The following is a 23,776-nucleotide window of genomic DNA, read 5'->3' on the forward strand; positions in this document are numbered from 1 at the left end:
CATACGAATCCTACTCAAAACTCACAATGCCTGACTATTTCTCATTACACTCGGCGCATTGTTGCACAAATTATTTTGAACCTCAGAAGAAAAACGGATATCCATGCTTTTTCTGCCTTCATGCTTAGTCTGTGTGTGTCCCAGGTGATGCTTTCCCAAGCTGTTCTTGCTGGCATTTAGGCATCAGATATTTGTCTGTCGATGCCTGCATAAGTAAATTTTTAATACGTCTAATTGCAAGCATGTTGGCTGATATCTCTGCAGTTTTCACACTTGCTCCTCGCTTTCTGAGTGGCTGCTGATACAGCAGAATAGAAGTAGAGAGAATCCTTGAGAGGAACCTTGCTCTAACAGTAAAACACAGCAAGTTAGTTTCTGTAGTGTAGTGGTCATCACGTTCGCCTAAAATGCGAAAGGTCCCTGGTTTGAGACCTGGCAGAAACACTGTGCATGAGCTGCTTTTATGTGCACCCTCTAAAACCTTATTATCTCAATGCAAGCTTAAGAAGAGGCGGTCCATGAACCCAGCGAGCCGTGGGAAACTTCCTTTACTTTTGCAAGACGAAACAAAGTAATCCGCATCCATCAGTGGTCGCTCTTGTGCCTAGCTTTTTTTTTATCATGCCATGTTGTATTGTGGGGCCTTTACACCTGTGACATTGCTGTGAACGCTGTAAGTGCAAACATTGGCAAGTGCAGACAGAAGAGTCAGACCTGTACATAGCCAAGGATGGCCGAGTGGTCTAAGGCGCCAGACTCCAGAGAGCTTGATCTTCAGTGCAACTGAGACTTCTGGTCTCCTCATGGAGGCGTGGGTTCAAATCCCACTTCTGACAGGTCTCTTTTACACCCTTAAATCTTCCTGTTTTTTGCAGTGCATTCCCCACACGCCACAATCTTTGCACGGACCTGTAACATATGACGAGAAATCCACCAACGATCAGGCTGGGCCCTCAATCACAATTCCATGTATTCCTGGAAGGGACACCTCAGGCACAACTTCCGTTAAATTTGCACTCCATCACACTAACTGCCGTGCTGGTTTCTCATTAAGCAGTTGATCCTATCTTTGTTGTGAGGCTCTCCTGCCACCTTTTGGGCGGAGAAGGCACTGTCCCTGCAACAACACAGGCAGACATGTTCAACAGGGCTTCCTGGTTATGTGGGAGGAGCAGATTGTCATTGGTCACCCCTTGCGAATTTTAATTTACATAAGGAAGACAGAGAGGTAGCTGGGAGTAGGCAGTACACACGGACATTGAGCTCTATCTTGTGATTTGCATCCAATTCTAGATTGAGGCAGGAGGAAAGAAGGTGACTTGCCCAACAATGACCATTCTGGGAATTCAGCCACCCTGGGTCTCCCAGGTGAGTGTTTCAGTCCTGCGAGCCACTCATATAAATCTCGCCTGATCTCGCCTGATCGAGCGCTGAGTGAGCGTGTTTGAATCCAAGAATCAAACGCCTCTTTCTTAGGAGCAAGAATTGGCAGGCCCTCCCTTGCTTCTGGGGTGGAAGTTTATGGGGCAAGGGTCCAGGACTTGCAGAGAAGTACAAGTGCCAGAAAGTGCCTGCAGTTCTCATCAGTGCCTTTTTTCTGCTCACTGGCAGCTAGGATATCGGCTGATCCCTTCCTTGCAAGAGTGAAAAAAACAACATCTTGAGAGAAACATGACTTTGTGTGGCTCACATATAGAGAGAGCAGCCAAATAGCACTGCTTTGTTTCTGAAAGACGCATCAGAAATTGTTCAAATTGGCGACTCGGGAATCAGGCTCGTTGGTCTAGGGGTATGATTCTCACTTCGGGTGCGAGAGGTCCCGGGTTCAAATCCCGGACGAGCCCAAGCTGTGGAATTATTTTTAGGCTGCTTATTATATAGGACCATTTCTTCTTTTCAATGCTATAAGACGCCGTGTGTGGTGAGAAAGTTCCTTTCCCTGCACGCTGTTTCCCACTTTTGGCGTATAGAATTTCAGTGCCGGACTTCTTTGCAACTGCTTTTCTGGGGTGGACCATCAGTGTAGGAACATTAAATTCAAAGTGTTTTTCTAGTGTGATTTCAGGTATGGTTTTAAAATCGCCTTTTGGAATAAAAGTGGTCCTCGTTCCTTTCTTCCAAAGAAAGAGATCGGGTAAGGAGTGTCCAACTTTGAGCTTCATGGACATTGGCCCTTGGTCTGTGCTTTCCAGCCCACTACATGCCAAGAAGATTGCTACCAGAGTATCTGTTTCTGTGGTGTAGTGGTTATCACGTTCGCTTTACACGCGAAATGTCCCTGGTTCGAGACCGGGCAGAAACAGCAGCTTATTGTTTGCATTTACTCTCTCAACTTATAGGAAAGCTGAGATAATGGAAGCTGTCTATCCCTCGCCAGCGTGACGTACTGTGCTCCAGGGGCATCAGTGACAGCTCAAAAAGAAAAGTGACGATAGTTTGCGCCATTCGTTTGCACGTCCTTTTGTACTGAAGGGTGGGCCTACTTGATGAAAGCAAGGCATGAGAGCAGAAATTGTTTTATTGTCCTCACCGAGAGCATACACCTAGAGCAAACAAAATGTCTGAAGGATGGAGTCATTTTCATTTCTTGTTCGATGACGGCCATGGAAAAGACAGCAACCATATTGCAGAAGAGAGCAGCATGTGCAGTTGCTTGCTTTGGGTGAAGCATTCACCGACTCGCTGCCAATAACCCCCGGAGCTGGTGCGAAAGGTGACTCTTGTGTGCCTCGGCTCGTTGGTCTAGGGGTATGATTCTCGCTTAGGGTGCGAGAGGTCCCGGGTTCAAATCCCGGACGAGCCCTTTTTTAGAGGTAAACATACGAATCCTACTCAAAACTCACAATGCCTGACTATTTCTCATTACACTCGGCGCATTGTTGCACAAATTATTTTGAACCTCAGAAGAAAAACGGATATCCATGCTTTTTCTGCCTTCATGCTTAGTCTGTGTGTGTCCCAGGTGATGCTTTCCCAAGCTGTACTTGCTGGCATTTAGGCATCAGATATTTGTCTGTCGATGCCTGCATAAGTAAATTTTTAATACGTCTAATTGCAAGCATGTTGGCTGATATCTCTGCAGTTTTCACACTTGCTCCTCGCTTTCTGAGTGGCTGCTGATACAGCAGAATAGAAGTAGAGAGAATCCTTGAGAGGAACCTTGCTCTAACAGTAAAACACAGCAAGTTAGTTTCTGTAGTGTAGTGGTCATCACGTTCGCCTAACACGCGAAAGGTCCCCGGTTCGAGACCGGGCAGAAACACTGTGCATGAGCTGCTTTTATGTGCACCCTCTAAAACCTTATTATCTCAATGCAAGCTTAAGAAGAGGCGGTCCATGAACCCAGCGAGCCGTGGGAAACTTCCTTTACTTTTGCAAGACGAAACAAAGTAATCCGCATCCATCAGTGGTCGCTCTTGTGCCTAGCTTTTTTTTTATCATGCCATGTTGTATTGTGGGGCCTTTACACCTGTGACATTGCTGTGAACGCTGTTAAGTGCAAACATTGGCAAGTGCAGACAGAAGAGTCAGACCTGTACATAGCCAGGGCTGTCAGGATGGCCGAGTGGTCTAAGGCGCCAGACTCAAGAGAGCTTGATCTTCAGTGCAACTGAGACTTCTGGTCTCCTCATGGAGGCGTGGGTTCAAATCCCACTTCTGACAGGTCTCTTTTACACCCTTAAATCTTCCTGTTTTTTGCAGTGCATTCCCCACACGCCACAATCTTTGCACGGACCTGTAACATATGACGAGAAATCCACCAACGATCAGGCTGGGCCCTCAATCACAATTCCATGTATTCCTGGAAGGGACACCTCAGGCACAACTTCCGTTAAATTTGCACTCCATCACACTAACTGCCGTGCTGGTTTCTCACTAAGCAGTTGATCCTATCTTTGTTGTGAGGCTCTCCTGCCACCTTTTGGGCGGAGAAGGCACTGTCCCTGCAACAACAGAGGCAGACATGTTCAACAGGGCTTCCTGGTTATGTGGGAGGAGCAGATTGTCATTGGTCACCCCTTGCGAATTTTAATTTACATAAGGAAGACAGAGAGGTAGCTGGGAGTAGGCAGTACACATGGACATTGAACTCTATCTTGTGATTTGCAGCCAATTCTAGATTGAGGCAGGAGGAAAGGAGGTGACTTGCCCAACAATGACCATTCTGGGAATTCAGCCACCCTGGGTCTCCCAGGTGAGTGTTTCAGTCCTGCGAGCCACTCATATAAATCTCGCCTGATCTCGCCTGATCGAGCGCTGAGTGAGCGTGTTTAAATCCAAGAATCAAACGCCTCTTTCTTAGGAGCAAGAATTGGCAGGCCCTCCCTTGCTTCTGGGGTGGAAGTTTATGGGGCAAGGGTCCAGGACTTGCAGAGAAGTACAAGTGCCAGAAAGTGCCTGCAGTTCTCATCAGTGCCTTTTTTCTGCTCACTGGCAGCTAGGATATCGGCTGATCCCTTCCTTGCAAGAGTGAAAAAAACAACATCTTGAGAGAAACATGACTTTGTGTGGCTCACATAGAGAGAGAGCAGCCAAATAGCACTGCTTTGTTTCTGAAAGACGCATCAGAAATTGTTCAAATTGGCGACTCGGGAATCAGGCTCGTTGGTCTAGGGGTATGATTCTCGCTTCGGGTGCGAGAGGTCCCGGGTTCAAATCCCGGACGAGCCCAAGCTGTGGAATTATTTTTAGGCTGCTTATTATATAGGACCATTTCTTCTTTTCAATGCTATAAGACGCCGTGTGTGGTGAGAAAGTTCCTTTCCCTGCACGCTGTTTCCCACTTTTGGCGTATAGAATTTCAGTGCCGGACTTCTTTGCAACTGCTTTTCTGGGGTGGACCATCAGTGTAGGAACATTAAATTCAAAGTGTTTTTCTAGTGTGATTTCAGGTATGGTTTTAAAATCGCCTTTTGGAATAAAAGTGGTCCTCGTTCCTTTCTTCCAAAGAAAGAGATCGGGTAAGGAGGGTCCAACGTTGAGCTTCATGGACATTGGCCCTTGGTCTGTGCTTTCCAGCCAACTACATGCCAAGAAGATTGCTGCCAGAGTATCTGTTTCTGTGGTGTAGTGGTTATCATGTTCGCTTTACACGCGAAAGGTCCCTGGTTCGAGACCGGGCAGAAACAGCAGCTTATTGTTTGCATTTACTCTCTCAACTTATAGGAAAGCTGAGATAATGGAAGCTGTCTATCCCTCGCCAGCGTGACGTACTGTGCTCCAGGGGCATCAGTGACAGCTCAAAAAGAGAAGTGACGATAGTTTGCGCCATTCGTTTGCACGTCCTTTTGTACTGAAGGGTGGGCCTACTTGATGAAAGCAAGGCATGAGAGCAGAAATTGTTTTATTGTCCTCACCGAGAGCATACACCTAGAGCAAACAAAATGTCTGAAGGATGGAGGCATTTTCATTTCTTGTTCGATGACGGCCATGGAAAAGACAGCAACCATATTGCAGAAGAGAGCAGCATGTGCAGTTGCTTGCTTTGGGTGAAGCATTCACCGACTCGCTGCCAATATCCCCCGGAGCTGGTGCGAAAGGTGACTCTTGTGTGCCTCGGCTCGTTGGTCTAGGGGTATGATTCTCGCTTAGGGTGCGAGAGGTCCCGGGTTCAAATCCCGGACGAGCCCTTTTTTAGAGGTAAACATACGAATCCTACTCAAAACTCACAATGCCTGACTATTTCTCATTACACTCGGCGCATTGTTGCACAAATTATTTTGAACCTCAGAAGAAAAACGGATATCCATGCTTTTTCTGCCTTCATGCTTAGTCTGTGTGTGTCCCAGGTGATGCTTTCCCAAGCTGTTCTTGCTGGCATTTAGGCATCAGATATTTGTCTGTCGATGCCTGCATAAGTAAATTTTTAATACGTCTAATTGCAAGCATGTTGGCTGATATCTCTGCAGTTTTCACACTTGCTCCTCGCTTTCTGAGTGGCTGCTGATACAGCAGAATAGAAGTAGAGAGAATCCTTGAGAGGAACCTTGCTCTAACAGTAAAACACAGCAAGTTAGTTTCTGTAGTGTAGTGGTCATCACGTTCGCCTAACATGCGAAAGGTCCCTGGTTTGAGACCGGGCAGAAACACTGTGCATGAGCTGCTTTTATGTGCACCCTCTAAAACCTTATTATCTCAATGCAAGCTTAAGAAGAGGCGGTCCATGAACCCAGCGAGCCGTGGGAAACTTCCTTTACTTTTGCAAGATGAAACAAAGTAATCCGCATCCATCAGTGGTCGCTCTTGTGCCTAGCTTTTTTTTTATCATGCCATGTTGTATTGTGGGGCCTTTACACCTGTGACATTGCTGTGAACGCTGTAAGTGCAAACATTGGCAAGTGCAGACAGAAGAGTCAGACCTGTACATAGCCAGGGCTGTCAGGATGGCCGAGTGGTCTAAGGCGCCAGTCTCAAGAGAGCTTGATCTTCAGTGCAACTGAGACTTCTGGTCTCCTCATGGAGGCGTGGGTTCAAATCCCACTTCTGACAGGTCTCTTTTACACCCTTAAATCTTCCTGTTTTTTGCAGTGCATTCCCCACACGCCACAATCTTTGCACGGACCTGTAACATATGACGAGAAATCCACCAACGATCAGGCTGGGCCCTCAATCACAATTCCATGTATTCCTGGAAGGGACACCTCAGGCACAACTTCCGTTAAATTTGCACTCCATCACACTAACTGCCGTGCTGGTTTCTCATTAAGCAGTTGATCCTATCTTTGTTGTGAGGCTCTCCTGCCACCTTTTGGGCGGAGAAGGCACTGTCCCTGCAACAACACAGGCAGACATGTTCAACAGGGCTTCCTGGTTATGTGGGAGGAGCAGATTGTCATTGGTCACCCCTTGCGAATTTTAATTTACATAAGGAAGACAGAGAGGTAGCTGGGAGTAGGCAGTACACACGGACATTGAGCTCTATCTTGTGATTTGCAGCCAATTCTAGATTGAGGCAGGAGGAAAGGAGGTGACTTGCCCAACAATGACCATTCTGGGAATTCAGCCACCCTGGGTCTCCCAGGTGAGTGTTTCAGTCCTGCGAGCCACTCATATAAATCTCGCCTGATCGAGCCTGATTGAGCGCTGAGTGAGCGTGTTTGAATCCAAGAATCAAACGCCTCTTTCTTAGGAGCAAGAATTGGCAGGCCCTCCCTTGCTTCTGGGGTGGAAGTTTATGGGGCAAGGGTCCAGGACTTGCAGAGAAGTACAAGTGCCAGAAAGTGCCTGCAGTTCTCATCAGTGCCTTTTTTCTGCTCACTGGCAGCTAGGATATCGGCTGATCCCTTCCTTGCAAGAGTGAAAAAAACAACATCTTGAGAGAAACATGACTTTGTGTGGCTCACATAGAGAGAGAGCAGCCAAATAGCACTGCTTTGTTTCTGAAAGACGCATCAGAAATTGTTCAAATTGCCGACTCGGGAATCAGGCTCGTTGGTCTAGGGGTATGATTCTCACTTCGGGTGCGAGAGGTCCCGGGTTCAAATCCCGGACGAGCCCAAGCTGTGGAATTATTTTTAGGCTGCTTATTATATAGGACCATTTCTTCTTTTCAATGCTATAAGACGCCGTGTGTGGTGAGAAAGTTCCTTTCCCTGCACGCTGTTTCCCACTTTTGGCGTATAGAATTTCAGTGCCGGACTTCTTTGCAACTGCTTTTCTGGGGTGGACCATCAGTGTAGGAACATTAAATTCAAAGTGTTTTTCTAGTGTGATTTCAGGTATGGTTTTAAAATCGCCTTTTGGAATAAAAGTGGTCCTCGTTCCTTTCTTCCAAAGAAAGAGATCGGGTAAGGAGGGTCCAACGTTGAGCTTCATGGACATTGGCCCTTGGTCTGTGCTTTCCAGCCCACTACATGCCAAGAAGATTGCTACCAGAGTATCTGTTTCTGTGGTGTAGTGGTTATCACGTTCGCTTTACATGCGAAAGGTCCCTGGTTCGAGACCGGGCAGAAACAGCAGCTTATTGTTTGCATTTACTCTCTCAACTTATAGGAAAGCTGAGATAATGGAAGCTGTCTATCCCTCGCCAGCGTGACGTACTGTGCTCCAGGGGCATCAGTGACAGCTCAAAAAGAGAAGTGACGATAGTTTGCGCCATTCGTTTGCACGTCCTTTTGTACTGAAGGGTGGGCCTACTTGATGAAAGCAAGGCATGAGAGCAGAAATTGTTTTATTGTCCTCACCGAGAGCATACACCTAGAGCAAACAAAATGTCTGAAGGATGGAGGCATTTTCATTTCTTGTTCGATGACGGCCATGGAAAAGACAGCAACCATATTGCAGAAGAGAGCAGCATGTGCAGTTGCTTGCTTTGGGTGAAGCATTCACCGACTCGCTGCCAATAACCCCCGGAGCTGGTGCGAAAGGTGACTCTTGTGTGCCTCGGCTCGTTGGTCTAGGGGTATGATTCTCGCTTAGGGTGCGAGAGGTCCCGGGTTCAAATCCCGGACGAGCCCTTTTTTAGAGGTAAACATACGAATCCTACTCAAAACTCACAATGCCTGACTATTTCTCATTACACTCGGCGCATTGTTGCACAAATTATTTTGAACCTCAGAAGAAAAACGGATATCCATGCTTTTTCTGCCTTCATGCTTAGTCTGTGTGTGTCCCAGGTGATGCTTTCCCAAGCTGTACTTGCTGGCATTTAGGCATCAGATATTTGTCTGTCGATGCCTGCATAAGTAAATTTTTAATACGTCTAATTGCAAGCATGTTGGCTGATATCTCTGCAGTTTTCACACTTGCTCCTCGCTTTCTGAGTGGCTGCTGATACAGCAGAATAGAAGTAGAGAGAATCCTTGAGAGGAACCTTGCTCTAACAGTAAAACACAGCAAGTTAGTTTCTGTAGTGTAGTGGTCATCACGTTCGCCTAACACGCGAAAGGTCCCCGGTTCGAGACCGGGCAGAAACACTGTGCATGAGCTGCTTTTATGTGCACCCTCTAAAACCTTATTATCTCAATGCAAGCTTAAGAAGAGGCGGTCCATGAACCCAGCGAGCCGTGGGAAACTTCCTTTACTTTTGCAAGACGAAACAAAGTAATCCGCATCCATCAGTGGTCGCTCTTGTGCCTAGCTTTTTTTTTATCATGCCATGTTGTATTGTGGGGCCTTTACACCTGTGACATTGCTGTGAACGCTGTAAGTGCAAACATTGGCAAGTGCAGACAGAAGAGTCAGACCTGTACATAGCCAGGGCTGTCAGGATGGCCGAGTGGTCTAAGGCGCCAGACTCAAGAGAGCTTGATCTTCAGTGCAACTGAGACTTCTGGTCTCCTCATGGAGGCGTGGGTTCAAATCCCACTTCTGACAGGTCTCTTTTACACCCTTAAATCTTCCTGTTTTTTGCAGTGCATTCCCCACACGCCACAATCTTTGCACGGACCTGTAACATATGACGAGAAATCCACCAACGATCAGGCTGGGCCCTCAATCACAATTCCATGTATTCCTGGAAGGGACACCTCAGGCACAACTTCCGTTAAATTTGCACTCCATCACACTAACTGCCGTGCTGGTTTCTCACTAAGCAGTTGATCCTATCTTTGTTGTGAGGCTCTCCTGCCACCTTTTGGGCGGAGAAGGCACTGTCCCTGCAACAACAGAGGCAGACATGTTCAACAGGGCTTCCTGGTTATGTGGGAGGAGCAGATTGTCATTGGTCACCCCTTGCGAATTTTAATTTACATAAGGAAGACAGAGAGGTAGCTGGGAGTAGGCAGTACACATGGACATTGAACTCTATCTTGTGATTTGCAGCCAATTCTAGATTGAGGCAGGAGGAAAGGAGGTGACTTGCCCAACAATGACCATTCTGGGAATTCAGCCACCCTGGGTCTCCCAGGTGAGTGTTTCAGTCCTGCGAGCCACTCATATAAACCTCGCCTGATCTCGCCTGATCGAGCGCTGAGTGAGCGTGTTTAAATCCAAGAATCAAACGCCTCTTTCTTAGGAGCAAGAATTGGCAGGCCCTCCCTTGCTTCTGGGGTGGAAGTTTATGGGGCAAGGGTCCAGGACTTGCAGAGAAGTACAAGTGCCAGAAAGTGCCTGCAGTTCTCATCAGTGCCTTTTTTCTGCTCACTGGCAGCTAGGATATCGGCTGATCCCTTCCTTGCAAGAGTGAAAAAAACAACATCTTGAGAGAAACATGACTTTGTGTGGCTCACATAGAGAGAGAGCAGCCAAATAGCACTGCTTTGTTTCTGAAAGACGCATCAGAAATTGTTCAAATTGCCGACTCGGGAATCAGGCTCGTTGGTCTAGGGGTATGATTCTCGCTTCGGGTGCGAGAGGTCCCGGGTTCAAATCCCGGACGAGCCCAAGCTGTGGAATTATTTTTAGGCTGCTTATTATATAGGACCATTTCTTCTTTTCAATGCTATAAGACGCCGTGTGTGGTGAGAAAGTTCCTTTCCCTGCACGCTGTTTCCCACTTTTGGCGTATAGAATTTCAGTGCCGGACTTCTTTGCAACTGCTTTTCTGGGGTGGACCATCAGTGTAGGAACATTAAATTCAAAGTGTTTTTCTAGTGTGATTTCAGGTATGGTTTTAAAATCGCCTTTTGGAATAAAAGTGGTCCTCGTTCCTTTCTTCCAAAGAAAGAGATCGGGTAAGGAGGGTCCAACGTTGAGCTTCATGGACATTGGCCCTTGGTCTGTGCTTTCCAGCCCACTACATGCCAAGAAGATTGCTGCCAGAGTATCTGTTTCTGTGGTGTAGTGGTTATCATGTTCGCTTTACACGCGAAAGGTCCCTGGTTCGAGACCGGGCAGAAACAGCAGCTTATTGTTTGCATTTACTCTCTCAACTTATAGGAAAGCTGAGATAATGGAAGCTGTCTATCCCTCGCCAGCGTGACGTACTGTGCTCCAGGGGCATCAGTGACAGCTCAAAAAGAGAAGTGACGATAGTTTGCGCCATTCGTTTGCACGTCCTTTTGTACTGAAGGGTGGGCCTACTTGATGAAAGCAAGGCATGAGAGCAGAAATTGTTTTATTGTCCTCACCGAGAGCATACACCTAGAGCAAACAAAATGTCTGAAGGATGGAGGCATTTTCATTTCTTGTTCGATGACGGCCATGGAAAAGACAGCAACCATATTGCAGAAGAGAGCAGCATGTGCAGTTGCTTGCTTTGGGTGAAGCATTCACCGACTCGCTGCCAATATCCCCCGGAGCTGGTGCGAAAGGTGACTCTTGTGTGCCTCGGCTCGTTGGTCTAGGGGTATGATTCTCGCTTAGGGTGCGAGAGGTCCCGGGTTCAAATCCCGGACGAGCCCTTTTTTAGAGGTAAACATACGAATCCTACTCAAAACTCACAATGCCTGACTATTTCTCATTACACTCGGCGCATTGTTGCACAAATTATTTTGAACCTCAGAAGAAAAACGGATATCCATGCTTTTTCTGCCTTCATGCTTAGTCTGTGTGTGTCCCAGGTGATGCTTTCCCAAGCTGTTCTTGCTGGCATTTAGGCATCAGATATTTGTCTGTCGATGCCTGCATAAGTAAATTTTTAATACGTCTAATTGCAAGCATGTTGGCTGATATCTCTGCAGTTTTCACACTTGCTCCTCGCTTTCTGAGTGGCTGCTGATACAGCAGAATAGAAGTAGAGAGAATCCTTGAGAGGAACCTTGCTCTAACAGTAAAACACAGCAAGTTAGTTTCTGTAGTGTAGTGGTCATCACGTTCGCCTAAAATGCGAAAGGTCCCTGGTTTGAGACCGGGCAGAAACACTGTGCATGAGCTGCTTTTATGTGCACCCTCTAAAACCTTATTATCTCAATGCAAGCTTAAGAAGAGGCGGTCCATGAACCCAGCGAGCCGTGGGAAACTTCCTTTACTTTTGCAAGACGAAACAAAGTAATCCGCATCCATCAGTGGTCGCTCTTGTGCCTAGCTTTTTTTTTATCATGCCATGTTGTATTGTGGGGCCTTTACACCTGTGACATTGCTGTGAACGCTGTAAGTGCAAACATTGGCAAGTGCAGACAGAAGAGTCAGACCTGTACATAGCCAGGGCTGTCAGGATGGCCGAGTGGTCTAAGGCGCCAGACTCAAGAGAGCTTGATCTTCAGTGCAACTGAGACTTCTGGTCTCCTCATGGAGGCGTGGGTTCAAATCCCACTTCTGACAGGTCTCTTTTACACCCTTAAATCTTCCTGTTTTTTGCAGTGCATTCCCCACACGCCACAATCTTTGCACGGACCTGTAACATATGACGAGAAATCCACCAACGATCAGGCTGGGCCCTCAATCACAATTCCATGTATTCCTGGAAGGGACACCTCAGGCACAACTTCCGTTAAATTTGCACTCCATCACACTAACTGCCGTGCTGGTTTCTCATTAAGCAGTTGATCCTATCTTTGTTGTGAGGCTCTCCTGCCACCTTTTGGGCGGAGAAGGCACTGTCCCTGCAACAACACAGGCAGACATGTTCAACAGGGCTTCCTGGTTATGTGGGAGGAGCAGATTGTCATTGGTCACCCCTTGCGAATTTTAATTTACATAAGGAAGACAGAGAGGTAGCTGGGAGTAGGCAGTACACACGGACATTGAGCTCTATCTTGTGATTTGCAGCCAATTCTAGATTGAGGCAGGAGGAAAGGAGGTGACTTGCCCAACAATGACCATTCTGGGAATTCAGCCACCCTGGGTCTCCCAGGTGAGTGTTTCAGTCCTGCGAGCCACTCATATAAATCTCGCCTGATCGAGCCTAATTGAGCGCTGAGTGAGCGTGTTTGAATCCAAGAATCAAACGCCTCTTTCTTAGGAGCAAGAATTGGCAGGCCCTCCCTTGCTTCTGGGGTGGAAGTTTATGGGGCAAGGGTCCAGGACTTGCAGAGAAGTACAAGTGCCAGAAAGTGCCTGCAGTTCTCATCAGTGCCTTTTTTCTGCTCACTGGCAGCTAGGATATCGGCTGATCCCTTCCTTGCAAGAGTGAAAAAAACAACATCTTGAGAGAAACATGACTTTGTGTGGCTCACATAGAGAGAGAGCAGCCAAATAGCACTGCTTTGTTTCTGAAAGACGCATCAGAAATTGTTCAAATTGCCGACTCGGGAATCAGGCTCGTTGGTCTAGGGGTATGATTCTCACTTCGGGTGCGAGAGGTCCCGGGTTCAAATCCCGGACGAGCCCAAGCTGTGGAATTATTTTTAGGCTGCTTATTATATAGGACCATTTCTTCTTTTCAATGCTATAAGACGCCGTGTGTGGTGAGAAAGTTCCTTTCCCTGCACGCTGTTTCCCACTTTTGGCGTATAGAATTTCAGTGCCGGACTTCTTTGCAACTGCTTTTCTGGGGTGGACCATCAGTGTAGGAACATTAAATTCAAAGTGTTTTTCTAGTGTGATTTCAGGTATGGTTTTAAAATCGCCTTTTGGAATAAAAGTGGTCCTCGTTCCTTTCTTCCAAAGAAAGAGATCGGGTAAGGAGGGTCCAACGTTGAGCTTCATGGACATTGGCCCTTGGTCTGTGCTTTCCAGCCCACTACATGCCAAGAAGATTGCTACCAGAGTATCTGTTTCTGTGGTGTAGTGGTTATCACGTTCGCTTTACATGCGAAAGGTCCCTGGTTCGAGACCGGGCAGAAACAGCAGCTTATTGTTTGCATTTACTCTCTCAACTTATAGGAAAGCTGAGATAATGGAAGCTGTCTATCCCTCGCCAGCGTGACGTACTGTGCTCCAGGGGCATCAGTGACAGCTCAAAAAGAGAAGTGACGATAGTTTGCGCCATTCGTTTGCACGTCCTTTTGTACTGAAGGGTGGGCCTACTTGATGAAAGCAAGGCATGAGAGCAGAAATTGTTTTATTGTCCTCACCGAGAGCATACACCTAGAGCAAACAAAATGTCTGAAGGATGGAGGCATTTTCATTTCTTGTTCGATGACGGCCATGGAAAAGACAGCAACCATATTGCAGAAGAGAGCAGCATGTGCAGTTGCTTGCTTTGGGTGAAGCATTCACCGACTCGCTGCCAATAACCCCCGGAGCTGGTGCGAAAGGTGACTCTTGTGTGCCTCGGCTCGTTGGTCTAGGGGTATGATTCTCGCTTAGGGTGCGAGAGGTCCCGGGTTCAAATCCCGGACGAGCCCTTTTTTAGAGGTAAACATACGAATCCTACTCAAAACTCACAATGCCTGACTATTTCTCATTACACTCGGCGCATTGTTGCACAAATTATTTTGAACCTCAGAAGAAAAACGGATATCCATGCTTTTTCTGCCTTCATGCTTAGTCTGTGTGTGTCCAAGGTGATGCTTTCCCAAGCTGTACTTGCTGGCATTTAGGCATCAGATATTTGTCTGTCGATGCCTGCATAAGTAAATTTTTAATACGTCTAATTGCAAGCATGTTGGCTGATATCTCTGCAGTTTTCACACTTGCTCCTCGCTTTCTGAGTGGCTGCTGATACAGCAGAATAGAAGTAGAGAGAATCCTTGAGAGGAACCTTGCTCTAACAGTAAAACACAGCAAGTTAGTTTCTGTAGTGTAGTGGTCATCACGTTCGCCTAACACGCGAAAGGTCCCCGGTTCGAGACCGGGCAGAAACACTGTGCATGAGCTGCTTTTATGTGCACCCTCTAAAACCTTATTATCTCAATGCAAGCTTAAGAAGAGGCGGTCCATGAACCCAGCGTGCCGTGGGAAACTTCCTTTACTTTTGCAAGACGAAACAAAGTAATCCGCATCCATCAGTGGTCGCTCTTGTGCCTAGCTTTTTTTTTATCATGCCATGTTGTATTGTGGGGCCTTTACACCTGTGACATTGCTGTGAACGCTGTAAGTGCAAACATTGGCAAGTGCAGACAGAAGAGTCAGACCTGTACATAGCCAGGGCTGTCAGGATGGCCGAGTGGTCTAAGGCGCCAGACTCAAGAGAGCTTGATCTTCAGTGCAACTGAGACTTCTGGTCTCCTCATGGAGGCGTGGGTTCAAATCCCACTTCTGACAGGTCTCTTTTACACCCTTAAATCTTCCTGTTTTTTGCAGTGCATTCCCCACACGCCACAATCTTTGCACGGACCTGTAACATATGACGAGAAATCCACCAACGATCAGGCTGGGCCCTCAATCACAATTCCATGTATTCCTGGAAGGGACACCTCAGGCACAACTTCCGTTAAATTTGCACTCCATCACACTAACTGCCGTGCTGGTTTCTCACTAAGCAGTTGATCCTATCTTTGTTGTGAGGCTCTCCTGCCACCTTTTGGGCGGAGAAGGCACTGTCCCTGCAACAACAGAGGCAGACATGTTCAACAGGGCTTCCTGGTTATGTGGGAGGAGCAGATTGTCATTGGTCACCCCTTGCGAATTTTAATTTACATAAGGAAGACAGAGAGGTAGCTGGGAGTAGGCAGTACACATGGACATTGAACTCTATCTTGTGATTTGCAGCCAATTCTAGATTGAGGCAGGAGGAAAGGAGGTGACTTGCCCAACAATGACCATTCTGGGAATTCAGCCACCCTGGGTCTCCCAGGTGAGTGTTTCAGTCCTGCGAGCCACTCATATAAATCTCGCCTGATCTCGCCTGATCGAGCGCTGAGTGAGCGTGTTTAAATCCAAGAATCAAACGCCTCTTTCTTAGGAGCAAGAATTGGCAGGCCCTCCCTTGCTTCTGGGGTGGAAGTTTATGGGGCAAGGGTCCAGGACTTGCAGAGAAGTACAAGTGCCAGAAAGTGCCTGCAGTTCTCATCAGTGCCTTTTTTCTGCTCACTGGCAGCTAGGATATCGGCTGATCCCTTCCTTGCAAGAGTGAAAAAAACAACATCTTGAGAGAAACATGACTTTGTGTGGCTCACATAGAGAGAGAGCAGCCAAATAGCACTGCTTTGTTTCTGAAAGACGCATCAGAAATTGTTCAAATTGCCGACTCGGGAATCAGGCTCGTTGGTCTAGGGGTATGATTCTCGCTTCGGGTGCGAGAGGTCCCGGGTTCAAATCCCGGACGAGCCCAAGCTGTGGAATTATTTTTAGGCTGCTTATTATATAGGACCATTTCTTCTTTTCAATGCTATAAGACGCCGTGTGTGGTGAGAAAGTTCCTTTCCCTGCACGCTGTTTCCCACTTTTGGCGTATAGAATTTCAGTGCCGGACTTCTTTGCAACTGCTTTTCTGGGGTGGACCATCAGTGTAGGAACATTAAATTCAAAGTGTTTTTCTAGTGTGATTTCAGGTATGGTTTTAAAATCGCCTTTTGGAATAAAAGTGGTCCTCGTTCCTTTCTTCCAAAGAAAGAGATCGGGTAAGGAGGGTCCAACGTTGAGCTTCATGGACATTGGCCCTTGGTCTGTGCTTTCCAGCCCACTACATGCCAAGAAGATTGCTGCCAGAGTATCTGTTTCTGTGGTGTAGTGGTTATCATGTTCGCTTTACACGCGAAAGGTCCCTGGTTCGAGACCGGGCAGAAACAGCAGCTTATTGTTTGCATTTACTCTCTCAACTTATAGGAAAGCTGAGATAATGGAAGCTGTCTATCCCTCGCCAGCGTGACGTACTGTGCTCCAGGGGCATCAGTGACAGCTCAAAAAGAGAAGTGACGATAGTTTGCGCCATTCGTTTGCACGTCCTTTTGTACTGAAGGGTGGGCCTACTTGATGAAAGCAAGGCATGAGAGCAGAAATTGTTTTATTGTCCTCACCGAGAGCATACACCTAGAGCAAACAAAATGTCTGAAGGATGGAGGCATTTTCATTTCTTGTTCGATGACGGCCATGGAAAAGACAGCAACCATATTGCAGAAGAGAGCAGCATGTGCAGTTGCTTGCTTTGGGTGAAGCATTCACCGACTCGCTGCCAATATCCCCCGGAGCTGGTGCGAAAGGTGACTCTTGTGTGCCTCGGCTCGTTGGTCTAGGGGTATGATTCTCGCTTAGGGTGCGAGAGGTCCCGGGTTCAAATCCCGGACGAGCCCTTTTTTAGAGGTAAACATACGAATCCTACTCAAAACTCACAATGCCTGACTATTTCTCATTACACTCGGCGCATTGTTGCACAAATTATTTTGAACCTCAGAAGAAAAACGGATATCCATGCTTTTTCTGCCTTCATGCTTAGTCTGTGTGTGTCCCAGGTGATGCTTTCCCAAGCTGTTCTTGCTGGCATTTAGGCATCAGATATTTGTCTGTCGATGCCTGCATAAGTAAATTTTTAATACGTCTAATTGCAAGCATGTTGGCTGATATCTCTGCAGTTTTCACACTTGCTCCTCGCTTTCTGAGTGGCTGCTGATACAGCAGAATAGAAGTAGAGAGAATCCTTGAGAGGAACCTTGCTCTAACAGTAAAACACAGCAAGTTAGTTTCTGTAGTGTAGTGGTCATCACGTTCGCCTAAAATGCGAAAGGTCCCTGGTTTGAGACCGGGCAGAAACACTGTGCATGAGCTGCTTTTATGTGCACCCTCTAAAACCTTATTATCTCAATGCAAGCTTAAGAAGAGGCGGTCCATGAACCCAGCGAGCCGTGGGAAACTTCCTTTACTTTTGCAAGACGAAACAAAGTAATCCGCATCCATCAGTGGTCGCTCTTGTGCCTAGCTTTTTTTTTATCATGCCATGTTGTATTGTGGGGCCTTTACACCTGTGACATTGCTGTGAACGCTGTAAGTGCAAACATTGGCAAGTGCAGACAGAAGAGTCAGACCTGTACATAGCCAGGGCTGTCAGGATGGCCGAGTGGTCTAAGGCGCCAGACTCAAGAGAGCTTGATCTTCAGTGCAACTGAGACTTCTGGTCTCCTCATGGAGGCGTGGGTTCAAATCCCACTTCTGACAGGTCTCTTTTACACCCTTAAATCTTCCTGTTTTTTGCAGTGCATTCCCCACACGCCACAATCTTTGCACGGACCTGTAACATATGACGAGAAATCCACCAACGATCAGGCTGGGCCCTCAATCACAATTCCATGTATTCCTGGAAGGGACACCTCAGGCACAACTTCCGTTAAATTTGCACTCCATCACACTAACTGCCGTGCTGGTTTCTCATTAAGCAGTTGATCCTATCTTTGTTGTGAGGCTCTCCTGCCACCTTTTGGGCGGAGAAGGCACTGTCCCTGCAACAACACAGGCAGACATGTTCAACAGGGCTTCCTGGTTATGTGGGAGGAGCAGATTGTCATTGGTCACCCCTTGCGAATTTTAATTTACATAAGGAAGACAGAGAGGTAGCTGGGAGTAGGCAGTACACACGGACATTGAGCTCTATCTTGTGATTTGCAGCCAATTCTAGATTGAGGCAGGAGGAAAGGAGGTGACTTGCCCAACAATGACCATTCTGGGAATTCAGCCACCCTGGGTCTCCCAGGTGAGTGTTTCAGTCCTGCGAGCCACTCATATAAATCTCGCCTGATCGAGCCTAATTGAGCGCTGAGTGAGCGTGTTTGAATCCAAGAATCAAACGCCTCTTTCTTAGGAGCAAGAATTGGCAGGCCCTCCCTTGCTTCTGGGGTGGAAGTTTATGGGGCAAGGGTCCAGGACTTGCAGAGAAGTACAAGTGCCAGAAAGTGCCTGCAGTTCTCATCAGTGCCTTTTTTCTGCTCACTGGCAGCTAGGATATCGGCTGATCCCTTCCTTGCAAGAGTGAAAAAAACAACATCTTGAGAGAAACATGACTTTGTGTGGCTCACATAGAGAGAGAGCAGCCAAATAGCACTGCTTTGTTTCTGAAAGACGCATCAGAAATTGTTCAAATTGCCGACTCGGGAATCAGGCTCGTTGGTCTAGGGGTATGATTCTCACTTCGGGTGCGAGAGGTCCCGGGTTCAAATCCCGGACGAGCCCAAGCTGTGGAATTATTTTTAGGCTGCTTATTATATAGGACCATTTCTTCTTTTCAATGCTATAAGACGCCGTGTGTGGTGAGAAAGTTCCTTTCCCTGCACGCTGTTTCCCACTTTTGGCGTATAGAATTTCAGTGCCGGACTTCTTTGCAACTGCTTTTCTGGGGTGGACCATCAGTGTAGGAACATTAAATTCAAAGTGTTTTTCTAGTGTGATTTCAGGTATGGTTTTAAAATCGCCTTTTGGAATAAAAGTGGTCCTCGTTCCTTTCTTCCAAAGAAAGAGATCGGGTAAGGAGGGTCCAACGTTGAGCTTCATGGACATTGGCCCTTGGTCTGTGCTTTCCAGCCCACTACATGCCAAGAAGATTGCTACCAGAGTATCTGTTTCTGTGGTGTAGTGGTTATCACGTTTGCTTTACACGCGAAAGGTCCCTGGTTCGAGACCGGGCAGAAACAGCAGCTTATTGTTTGCATTTACTCTCTCAACTTATAGGAAAGCTGAGATAATGGAAGCTGTCTATCCCTCGCCAGCGTGACGTACTGTGCTCCAGGGGCATCAGTGACAGCTCAAAAAGAGAAGTGACGATAGTTTGCGCCATTCGTTTGCACGTCCTTTTGTACTGAAGGGTGGGCCTACTTGATGAAAGCAAGGCATGAGAGCAGAAATTGTTTTATTGTCCTCACCGAGAGCATACACCTAGAGCAAACAAAATGTCTGAAGGATGGAGGCATTTTCATTTCTTGTTCGATGACGGCCATGGAAAAGACAGCAACCATATTGCAGAAGAGAGCAGCATGTGCAGTTGCTTGCTTTGGGTGAAGCATTCACCGACTCGCTGCCAATAACCCCCGGAGCTGGTGCAAAAGGTGACTCTTGCGTGCCTCGGCTCGTTGGTCTAGGGGTATGATTCTCGCTTAGGGTGCGAGAGGTCCCGGGTTCAAATCCCGGACGAGCCCTTTTTTAGAGGTAAACATACGAATCCTACTCAAAACTCACAATGCCTGACTATTTCTCATTACACTCGGCGCATTGTTGCACAAATTATTTTGAACCTCAGAAGAAAAACGGATATCCATGCTTTTTCTGCCTTCATGCTTAGTCTGTGTGTGTCCCAGGTGATGCTTTCCCAAGCTGTACTTGCTGGCATTTAGGCATCAGATATTTGTCTGTCGATGCCTGCATAAGTAAATTTTTAATACGTCTAATTGCAAGCATGTTGGCTGATATCTCTGCAGTTTTCACACTTGCTCCTCGCTTTCTGAGTGGCTGCTGATACAGCAGAATAGAAGTAGAGAGAATCCTTGAGAGGAACCTTGCTCTAACAGTAAAACACAGCAAGTTAGTTTCTGTAGTGTAGTGGTCATCACGTTCGCCTAACACGCGAAAGGTCCCCGGTTCGAGACCGGGTAGAAACACTGTGCATGAGCTGCTTTTATGTGCACCCTCTAAAACCTTATTATCTCAATGCAAGCTTAAGAAGAGGCGGTCCATGAACCCAGCGAGCCGTGGGAAACTTCCTTTACTTTTGCAAGACGAAACAAAGTAATCCGCATCCATCAGTGGTCGCTCTTGTGCCTAGCTTTTTTTTTATCATGCCATGTTGTATTGTGGGGCCTTTACACCTGTGACATTGCTGTGAACGCTGTAAGTGCAAACATTGGCAAGTGCAGACAGAAGAGTCAGACCTGTACATAGCCAGGGCTGTCAGGATGGCCGAGTGGTCTAAGGCGCCAGACTCAAGAGAGCTTGATCTTCAGTGCAACTGAGACTTCTGGTCTCCTCATGGAGGCGTGGGTTCAAATCCCACTTCTGACAGGTCTCTTTTACACCCTTAAATCTTCCTGTTTTTTGCAGTGCATTCCCCACACGCCACAATCTTTGCACGGACCTGTAACATATGACGAGAAATCCACCAACGATCAGGCTGGGCCCTCAATCACAATTCCATGTATTCCTGGAAGGGACACCTCAGGCACAACTTCCGTTAAATTTGCACTCCATCACACTAACTGCCGTGCTGGTTTCTCATTAAGCAGTTGATCCTATCTTTGTTGTGAGGCTCTCCTGCCACCTTTTGGGCGGAGAAGGCACTGTCCCTGCAACAACACAGGCAGACATGTTCAACAGGGCTTCCTGGTTATGTGGGAGGAGCAGATTGTCATTGGTCACCCCTTGCGAATTTTAATTTACATAAGGAAGACAGAGAGGTAGCTGGGAGTAGGCAGTTCACACGGACATTGAACTCTATCTTGTGATTTGCAGCCAATTCTAGATTGAGGCAGGAGGAAAGGAGGTGACTTGCCCAACAATGACCATTCTGGGAATTCAGCCACCCTGGGTCTCCCAGGTGAGTGTTTCAGTCCTGCGAGCCACTCATATAAATCTCGCCTGATCTCGCCTGATCGAGCGCTGAGTGAGCGTGTTTAAATCCAAGAATCAAACGCCTCTTTCTTAGGAGCAAGAATTGGCAGGCCCTCCCTTGCTTCTGGGGTGGAAGTTTATGGGGCAAGGGTCCAGGACTTGCAGAGAAGTACAAGTGCCAGAAAGTGCCTGCAGTTCTCATCAGTGCCTTTTTTCTGCTCACTGGCAGCTAGGATATCGGCTGATCCCTTCCTTGCAAGAGTGAAAAAAACAACATCTTGAGAGAAACATGACTTTGTGTGGCTCACATAGAGAGAGAGCAGCCAAATAGCACTGCTTTGTTTCTGAAAGACGCATCAGAAATTGTTCAAATTGCCGACTCGGGAATCAGGCTCGTTGGTCTAGGGGTATGATTCTCGCTTCGGGTGCGAGAGGTCCCGGGTTCAAATCCCGGACGAGCCCAAGCTGTGGAATTATTTTTAGGCTGCTTATTATATAGGACCATTTCTTCTTTTCAATGCTATAAGACGCCGTGTGTGGTGAGAAAGTTCCTTTCCCTGCACGCTGTTTCCCACTTTTGGCGTATAGAATTTCAGTGCCGGACTTCTTTGCAACTGCTTTTCTGGGGTGGACCATCAGTGTAGGAACATTAAATTCAAAGTGTTTTTCTAGTGTGATTTCAGGTATGGTTTTAAAATCGCCTTTTGGAATAAAAGTGGTCCTCGTTCCTTTCTTCCAAAGAAAGAGATCGGGTAAGGAGGGTCCAACGTTGAGCTTCATGGACATTGGCCCTTGGTCTGTGCTTTCCAGCCCACTACATGCCAAGAAGATTGCTGCCAGAGTATCTGTTTCTGTGGTGTAGTGGTTATCATGTTCGCTTTACACGCGAAAGGTCCCTGGTTCGAGACCGGGCAGAAACAGCAGCTTATTGTTTGCATTTACTCTCTCAACTTATAGGAAAGCTGAGATAATGGAAGCTGTCTATCCCTCGCCAGCGTGACGTACTGTGCTCCAGGGGCATCAGTGACAGCTCAAAAATAGAAGTGACGATAGTTTGCGCCATTCGTTTGCACGTCCTTTTGTACTGAAGGGTGGGCCTACTTGATGAAAGCAAGGCATGAGAGCAGAAATTGTTTTATTGTCCTCACCGAGAGCATACACCTAGAGCAAACAAAATGTCTGAAGGATGGAGGCATTTTCATTTCTTGTTCGATGACGGCCATGGAAAAGACAGCAACCATATTGCAGAAGAGAGCAGCATGTGCAGTTGCTTGCTTTGGGTGAAGCATTCACCGACTCGCTGCCAATATCCCCCGGAGCTGGTGCGAAAGGTGACTCTTGTGTGCCTCGGCTCGTTGGTCTAGGGGTATGATTCTCGCTTAGGGTGCGAGAGGTCCCGGGTTCAAATCCCGGACGAGCCCTTTTTTAGAGGTAAACATACGAATCCTACTCAAAACTCACAATGCCTGACTATTTCTCATTACACTCGGCGCATTGTTGCACAAATTATTTTGAACCTCAGAAGAAAAACGGATATCCATGCTTTTTCTGCCTTCATGCTTAGTCTGTGTGTGTCCCAGGTGATGCTTTCCCAAGCTGTTCTTGCTGGCATTTAGGCATCAGATATTTGTCTGTCGATGCCTGCATAAGTAAATTTTTAATACGTCTAATTGCAAGCATGTTGGCTGATATCTCTGCAGTTTTCACACTTGCTCCTCGCTTTCTGAGTGGCTGCTGATACAGCAGAATAGAAGTAGAGAGAATCCTTGAGAGGAACCTTGCTCTAACAGTAAAACACAGCAAGTTAGTTTCTGTAGTGTAGTGGTCATCACGTTCGCCTAACATGCGAAAGGTCCCTGGTTTGAGACCGGGCAGAAACACTGTGCATGAGCTGCTTTTATGTGCACCCTCTAAAACCTTATTATCTCAATGCAAGCTTAAGAAGAGGCGGTCCATGAACCCAGCGAGCCGTGGGAAACTTCCTTTACTTTTGCAAGACGAAACAAAGTAATCCGCATCCATCAGTGGTCGCTCTTGTGCCTAGCTTTTTTTTTATCATGCCATGTTGTATTGTGGGGCTTTTACACCTGTGACATTGCTGTGAACGCTGTAAGTGCAAACATTGGCAAGTGCAGACAGAAGAGTCAGACCTGTACATAGCCAGGGCTGTCAGGATGGCCGAGTGGTCTAAGGCGCCAGACTCAAGAGAGCTTGATCTTCAGTGCAACTGAGACTTCTGGTCTCCTCATGGAGGCGTGGGTTCAAATCCCACTTCTGACAGATCTCTTTTACACCCTTAAATCTTCCTGTTTTTTGCAGTGCATTCCCCACACGCCACAATCTTTGCACGGACCTGTAACATATGACGAGAAATCCACCAACGATCAGGCTGGGCCCTCAATCACAATTCCATGTATTCCTGGAAGGGACACCTCAGGCACAACTTCCGTTAAATTTGCACTCCATCACACTAACTGCCGTGCTGGTTTCTCATTAAGCAGTTGATCCTATCTTTGTTGTGAGGCTCTCCTGCCACCTTTTGGGCGGAGAAGGCACTGTCCCTGCAACAACACAGGCAGACATGTTCAACAGGGCTTCCTGGTTATGTGGG

General features: G+C 47.2%; 41 non-coding genes across 41 annotated transcripts; all 41 read left to right on the forward strand.

The window, feature by feature from the left end:
- The first annotated feature begins 371 nt into the window (after nt 1-371).
- TRNAF-AAA (transfer RNA phenylalanine (anticodon AAA)) lies at nt 372-444 on the forward strand. Its single transcript has one exon. It is a non-coding gene; the product is annotated as a tRNA-Phe (tRNA).
- Nucleotides 445-723: 279 nt separating this feature from the next.
- TRNAW-CCA (transfer RNA tryptophan (anticodon CCA)) lies at nt 724-836 on the forward strand. The gene is made up of 2 exons: nt 724-762; nt 791-836. It is a non-coding gene; the product is annotated as a tRNA-Trp (tRNA).
- A 936-nt stretch (nt 837-1,772) lies between these two features.
- On the forward strand, nt 1,773-1,844 carry TRNAP-CGG (transfer RNA proline (anticodon CGG)). Its single transcript has one exon. It is a non-coding gene; the product is annotated as a tRNA-Pro (tRNA).
- A 385-nt stretch (nt 1,845-2,229) lies between these two features.
- Nucleotides 2,230-2,302, forward strand: TRNAV-UAC (transfer RNA valine (anticodon UAC)). Its single transcript has one exon. It is a non-coding gene; the product is annotated as a tRNA-Val (tRNA).
- Nucleotides 2,303-2,731: 429 nt separating this feature from the next.
- Nucleotides 2,732-2,803, forward strand: TRNAP-AGG (transfer RNA proline (anticodon AGG)). The gene has a single exon. It is a non-coding gene; the product is annotated as a tRNA-Pro (tRNA).
- A 386-nt stretch (nt 2,804-3,189) lies between these two features.
- Nucleotides 3,190-3,262, forward strand: TRNAV-AAC (transfer RNA valine (anticodon AAC)). Its single transcript has one exon. It is a non-coding gene; the product is annotated as a tRNA-Val (tRNA).
- Nucleotides 3,263-3,551: 289 nt separating this feature from the next.
- On the forward strand, nt 3,552-3,663 carry TRNAL-CAA (transfer RNA leucine (anticodon CAA)). The gene is made up of 2 exons: nt 3,552-3,589; nt 3,618-3,663. It is a non-coding gene; the product is annotated as a tRNA-Leu (tRNA).
- A 936-nt stretch (nt 3,664-4,599) lies between these two features.
- On the forward strand, nt 4,600-4,671 carry TRNAP-CGG (transfer RNA proline (anticodon CGG)). Its single transcript has one exon. It is a non-coding gene; the product is annotated as a tRNA-Pro (tRNA).
- A 385-nt stretch (nt 4,672-5,056) lies between these two features.
- TRNAV-UAC (transfer RNA valine (anticodon UAC)) lies at nt 5,057-5,129 on the forward strand. The gene has a single exon. It is a non-coding gene; the product is annotated as a tRNA-Val (tRNA).
- A 429-nt stretch (nt 5,130-5,558) lies between these two features.
- TRNAP-AGG (transfer RNA proline (anticodon AGG)) lies at nt 5,559-5,630 on the forward strand. The gene has a single exon. It is a non-coding gene; the product is annotated as a tRNA-Pro (tRNA).
- Nucleotides 5,631-6,016: 386 nt separating this feature from the next.
- On the forward strand, nt 6,017-6,089 carry TRNAV-AAC (transfer RNA valine (anticodon AAC)). The gene has a single exon. It is a non-coding gene; the product is annotated as a tRNA-Val (tRNA).
- Nucleotides 6,090-7,425: 1,336 nt separating this feature from the next.
- Nucleotides 7,426-7,497, forward strand: TRNAP-CGG (transfer RNA proline (anticodon CGG)). Its single transcript has one exon. It is a non-coding gene; the product is annotated as a tRNA-Pro (tRNA).
- Nucleotides 7,498-7,882: 385 nt separating this feature from the next.
- On the forward strand, nt 7,883-7,955 carry TRNAV-UAC (transfer RNA valine (anticodon UAC)). Its single transcript has one exon. It is a non-coding gene; the product is annotated as a tRNA-Val (tRNA).
- A 429-nt stretch (nt 7,956-8,384) lies between these two features.
- TRNAP-AGG (transfer RNA proline (anticodon AGG)) lies at nt 8,385-8,456 on the forward strand. The gene has a single exon. It is a non-coding gene; the product is annotated as a tRNA-Pro (tRNA).
- A 386-nt stretch (nt 8,457-8,842) lies between these two features.
- On the forward strand, nt 8,843-8,915 carry TRNAV-AAC (transfer RNA valine (anticodon AAC)). The gene has a single exon. It is a non-coding gene; the product is annotated as a tRNA-Val (tRNA).
- A 288-nt stretch (nt 8,916-9,203) lies between these two features.
- TRNAL-CAA (transfer RNA leucine (anticodon CAA)) lies at nt 9,204-9,315 on the forward strand. The gene is made up of 2 exons: nt 9,204-9,241; nt 9,270-9,315. It is a non-coding gene; the product is annotated as a tRNA-Leu (tRNA).
- A 936-nt stretch (nt 9,316-10,251) lies between these two features.
- On the forward strand, nt 10,252-10,323 carry TRNAP-CGG (transfer RNA proline (anticodon CGG)). The gene has a single exon. It is a non-coding gene; the product is annotated as a tRNA-Pro (tRNA).
- Nucleotides 10,324-10,708: 385 nt separating this feature from the next.
- TRNAV-UAC (transfer RNA valine (anticodon UAC)) lies at nt 10,709-10,781 on the forward strand. The gene has a single exon. It is a non-coding gene; the product is annotated as a tRNA-Val (tRNA).
- Nucleotides 10,782-11,210: 429 nt separating this feature from the next.
- TRNAP-AGG (transfer RNA proline (anticodon AGG)) lies at nt 11,211-11,282 on the forward strand. The gene has a single exon. It is a non-coding gene; the product is annotated as a tRNA-Pro (tRNA).
- A 386-nt stretch (nt 11,283-11,668) lies between these two features.
- On the forward strand, nt 11,669-11,741 carry TRNAF-AAA (transfer RNA phenylalanine (anticodon AAA)). The gene has a single exon. It is a non-coding gene; the product is annotated as a tRNA-Phe (tRNA).
- A 288-nt stretch (nt 11,742-12,029) lies between these two features.
- TRNAL-CAA (transfer RNA leucine (anticodon CAA)) lies at nt 12,030-12,141 on the forward strand. Its single transcript has 2 exons — nt 12,030-12,067; nt 12,096-12,141. It is a non-coding gene; the product is annotated as a tRNA-Leu (tRNA).
- Nucleotides 12,142-13,077: 936 nt separating this feature from the next.
- On the forward strand, nt 13,078-13,149 carry TRNAP-CGG (transfer RNA proline (anticodon CGG)). Its single transcript has one exon. It is a non-coding gene; the product is annotated as a tRNA-Pro (tRNA).
- Nucleotides 13,150-13,534: 385 nt separating this feature from the next.
- Nucleotides 13,535-13,607, forward strand: TRNAV-UAC (transfer RNA valine (anticodon UAC)). The gene has a single exon. It is a non-coding gene; the product is annotated as a tRNA-Val (tRNA).
- A 429-nt stretch (nt 13,608-14,036) lies between these two features.
- Nucleotides 14,037-14,108, forward strand: TRNAP-AGG (transfer RNA proline (anticodon AGG)). The gene has a single exon. It is a non-coding gene; the product is annotated as a tRNA-Pro (tRNA).
- A 386-nt stretch (nt 14,109-14,494) lies between these two features.
- Nucleotides 14,495-14,567, forward strand: TRNAV-AAC (transfer RNA valine (anticodon AAC)). The gene has a single exon. It is a non-coding gene; the product is annotated as a tRNA-Val (tRNA).
- Nucleotides 14,568-14,855: 288 nt separating this feature from the next.
- On the forward strand, nt 14,856-14,967 carry TRNAL-CAA (transfer RNA leucine (anticodon CAA)). Its single transcript has 2 exons — nt 14,856-14,893; nt 14,922-14,967. It is a non-coding gene; the product is annotated as a tRNA-Leu (tRNA).
- Nucleotides 14,968-15,903: 936 nt separating this feature from the next.
- TRNAP-CGG (transfer RNA proline (anticodon CGG)) lies at nt 15,904-15,975 on the forward strand. Its single transcript has one exon. It is a non-coding gene; the product is annotated as a tRNA-Pro (tRNA).
- Nucleotides 15,976-16,360: 385 nt separating this feature from the next.
- Nucleotides 16,361-16,433, forward strand: TRNAV-UAC (transfer RNA valine (anticodon UAC)). Its single transcript has one exon. It is a non-coding gene; the product is annotated as a tRNA-Val (tRNA).
- Nucleotides 16,434-16,862: 429 nt separating this feature from the next.
- TRNAP-AGG (transfer RNA proline (anticodon AGG)) lies at nt 16,863-16,934 on the forward strand. Its single transcript has one exon. It is a non-coding gene; the product is annotated as a tRNA-Pro (tRNA).
- A 386-nt stretch (nt 16,935-17,320) lies between these two features.
- Nucleotides 17,321-17,393, forward strand: TRNAF-AAA (transfer RNA phenylalanine (anticodon AAA)). The gene has a single exon. It is a non-coding gene; the product is annotated as a tRNA-Phe (tRNA).
- Nucleotides 17,394-17,681: 288 nt separating this feature from the next.
- Nucleotides 17,682-17,793, forward strand: TRNAL-CAA (transfer RNA leucine (anticodon CAA)). The gene is made up of 2 exons: nt 17,682-17,719; nt 17,748-17,793. It is a non-coding gene; the product is annotated as a tRNA-Leu (tRNA).
- A 936-nt stretch (nt 17,794-18,729) lies between these two features.
- On the forward strand, nt 18,730-18,801 carry TRNAP-CGG (transfer RNA proline (anticodon CGG)). The gene has a single exon. It is a non-coding gene; the product is annotated as a tRNA-Pro (tRNA).
- A 385-nt stretch (nt 18,802-19,186) lies between these two features.
- TRNAV-UAC (transfer RNA valine (anticodon UAC)) lies at nt 19,187-19,259 on the forward strand. The gene has a single exon. It is a non-coding gene; the product is annotated as a tRNA-Val (tRNA).
- Nucleotides 19,260-19,688: 429 nt separating this feature from the next.
- TRNAP-AGG (transfer RNA proline (anticodon AGG)) lies at nt 19,689-19,760 on the forward strand. The gene has a single exon. It is a non-coding gene; the product is annotated as a tRNA-Pro (tRNA).
- A 386-nt stretch (nt 19,761-20,146) lies between these two features.
- Nucleotides 20,147-20,219, forward strand: TRNAV-AAC (transfer RNA valine (anticodon AAC)). The gene has a single exon. It is a non-coding gene; the product is annotated as a tRNA-Val (tRNA).
- A 288-nt stretch (nt 20,220-20,507) lies between these two features.
- On the forward strand, nt 20,508-20,619 carry TRNAL-CAA (transfer RNA leucine (anticodon CAA)). Its single transcript has 2 exons — nt 20,508-20,545; nt 20,574-20,619. It is a non-coding gene; the product is annotated as a tRNA-Leu (tRNA).
- Nucleotides 20,620-21,555: 936 nt separating this feature from the next.
- On the forward strand, nt 21,556-21,627 carry TRNAP-CGG (transfer RNA proline (anticodon CGG)). Its single transcript has one exon. It is a non-coding gene; the product is annotated as a tRNA-Pro (tRNA).
- A 385-nt stretch (nt 21,628-22,012) lies between these two features.
- On the forward strand, nt 22,013-22,085 carry TRNAV-UAC (transfer RNA valine (anticodon UAC)). Its single transcript has one exon. It is a non-coding gene; the product is annotated as a tRNA-Val (tRNA).
- Nucleotides 22,086-22,514: 429 nt separating this feature from the next.
- On the forward strand, nt 22,515-22,586 carry TRNAP-AGG (transfer RNA proline (anticodon AGG)). The gene has a single exon. It is a non-coding gene; the product is annotated as a tRNA-Pro (tRNA).
- Nucleotides 22,587-22,972: 386 nt separating this feature from the next.
- TRNAV-AAC (transfer RNA valine (anticodon AAC)) lies at nt 22,973-23,045 on the forward strand. The gene has a single exon. It is a non-coding gene; the product is annotated as a tRNA-Val (tRNA).
- A 288-nt stretch (nt 23,046-23,333) lies between these two features.
- On the forward strand, nt 23,334-23,445 carry TRNAL-CAA (transfer RNA leucine (anticodon CAA)). Its single transcript has 2 exons — nt 23,334-23,371; nt 23,400-23,445. It is a non-coding gene; the product is annotated as a tRNA-Leu (tRNA).
- Nucleotides 23,446-23,776: the final 331 nt, after the last annotated feature.

Source organism: Triturus cristatus, chromosome 10 (genome assembly GCF_964204655.1).
Source record: "Triturus cristatus chromosome 10, aTriCri1.1, whole genome shotgun sequence".
Classification (NCBI taxonomy): domain Eukaryota; kingdom Metazoa; phylum Chordata; class Amphibia; order Caudata; family Salamandridae; genus Triturus; species Triturus cristatus.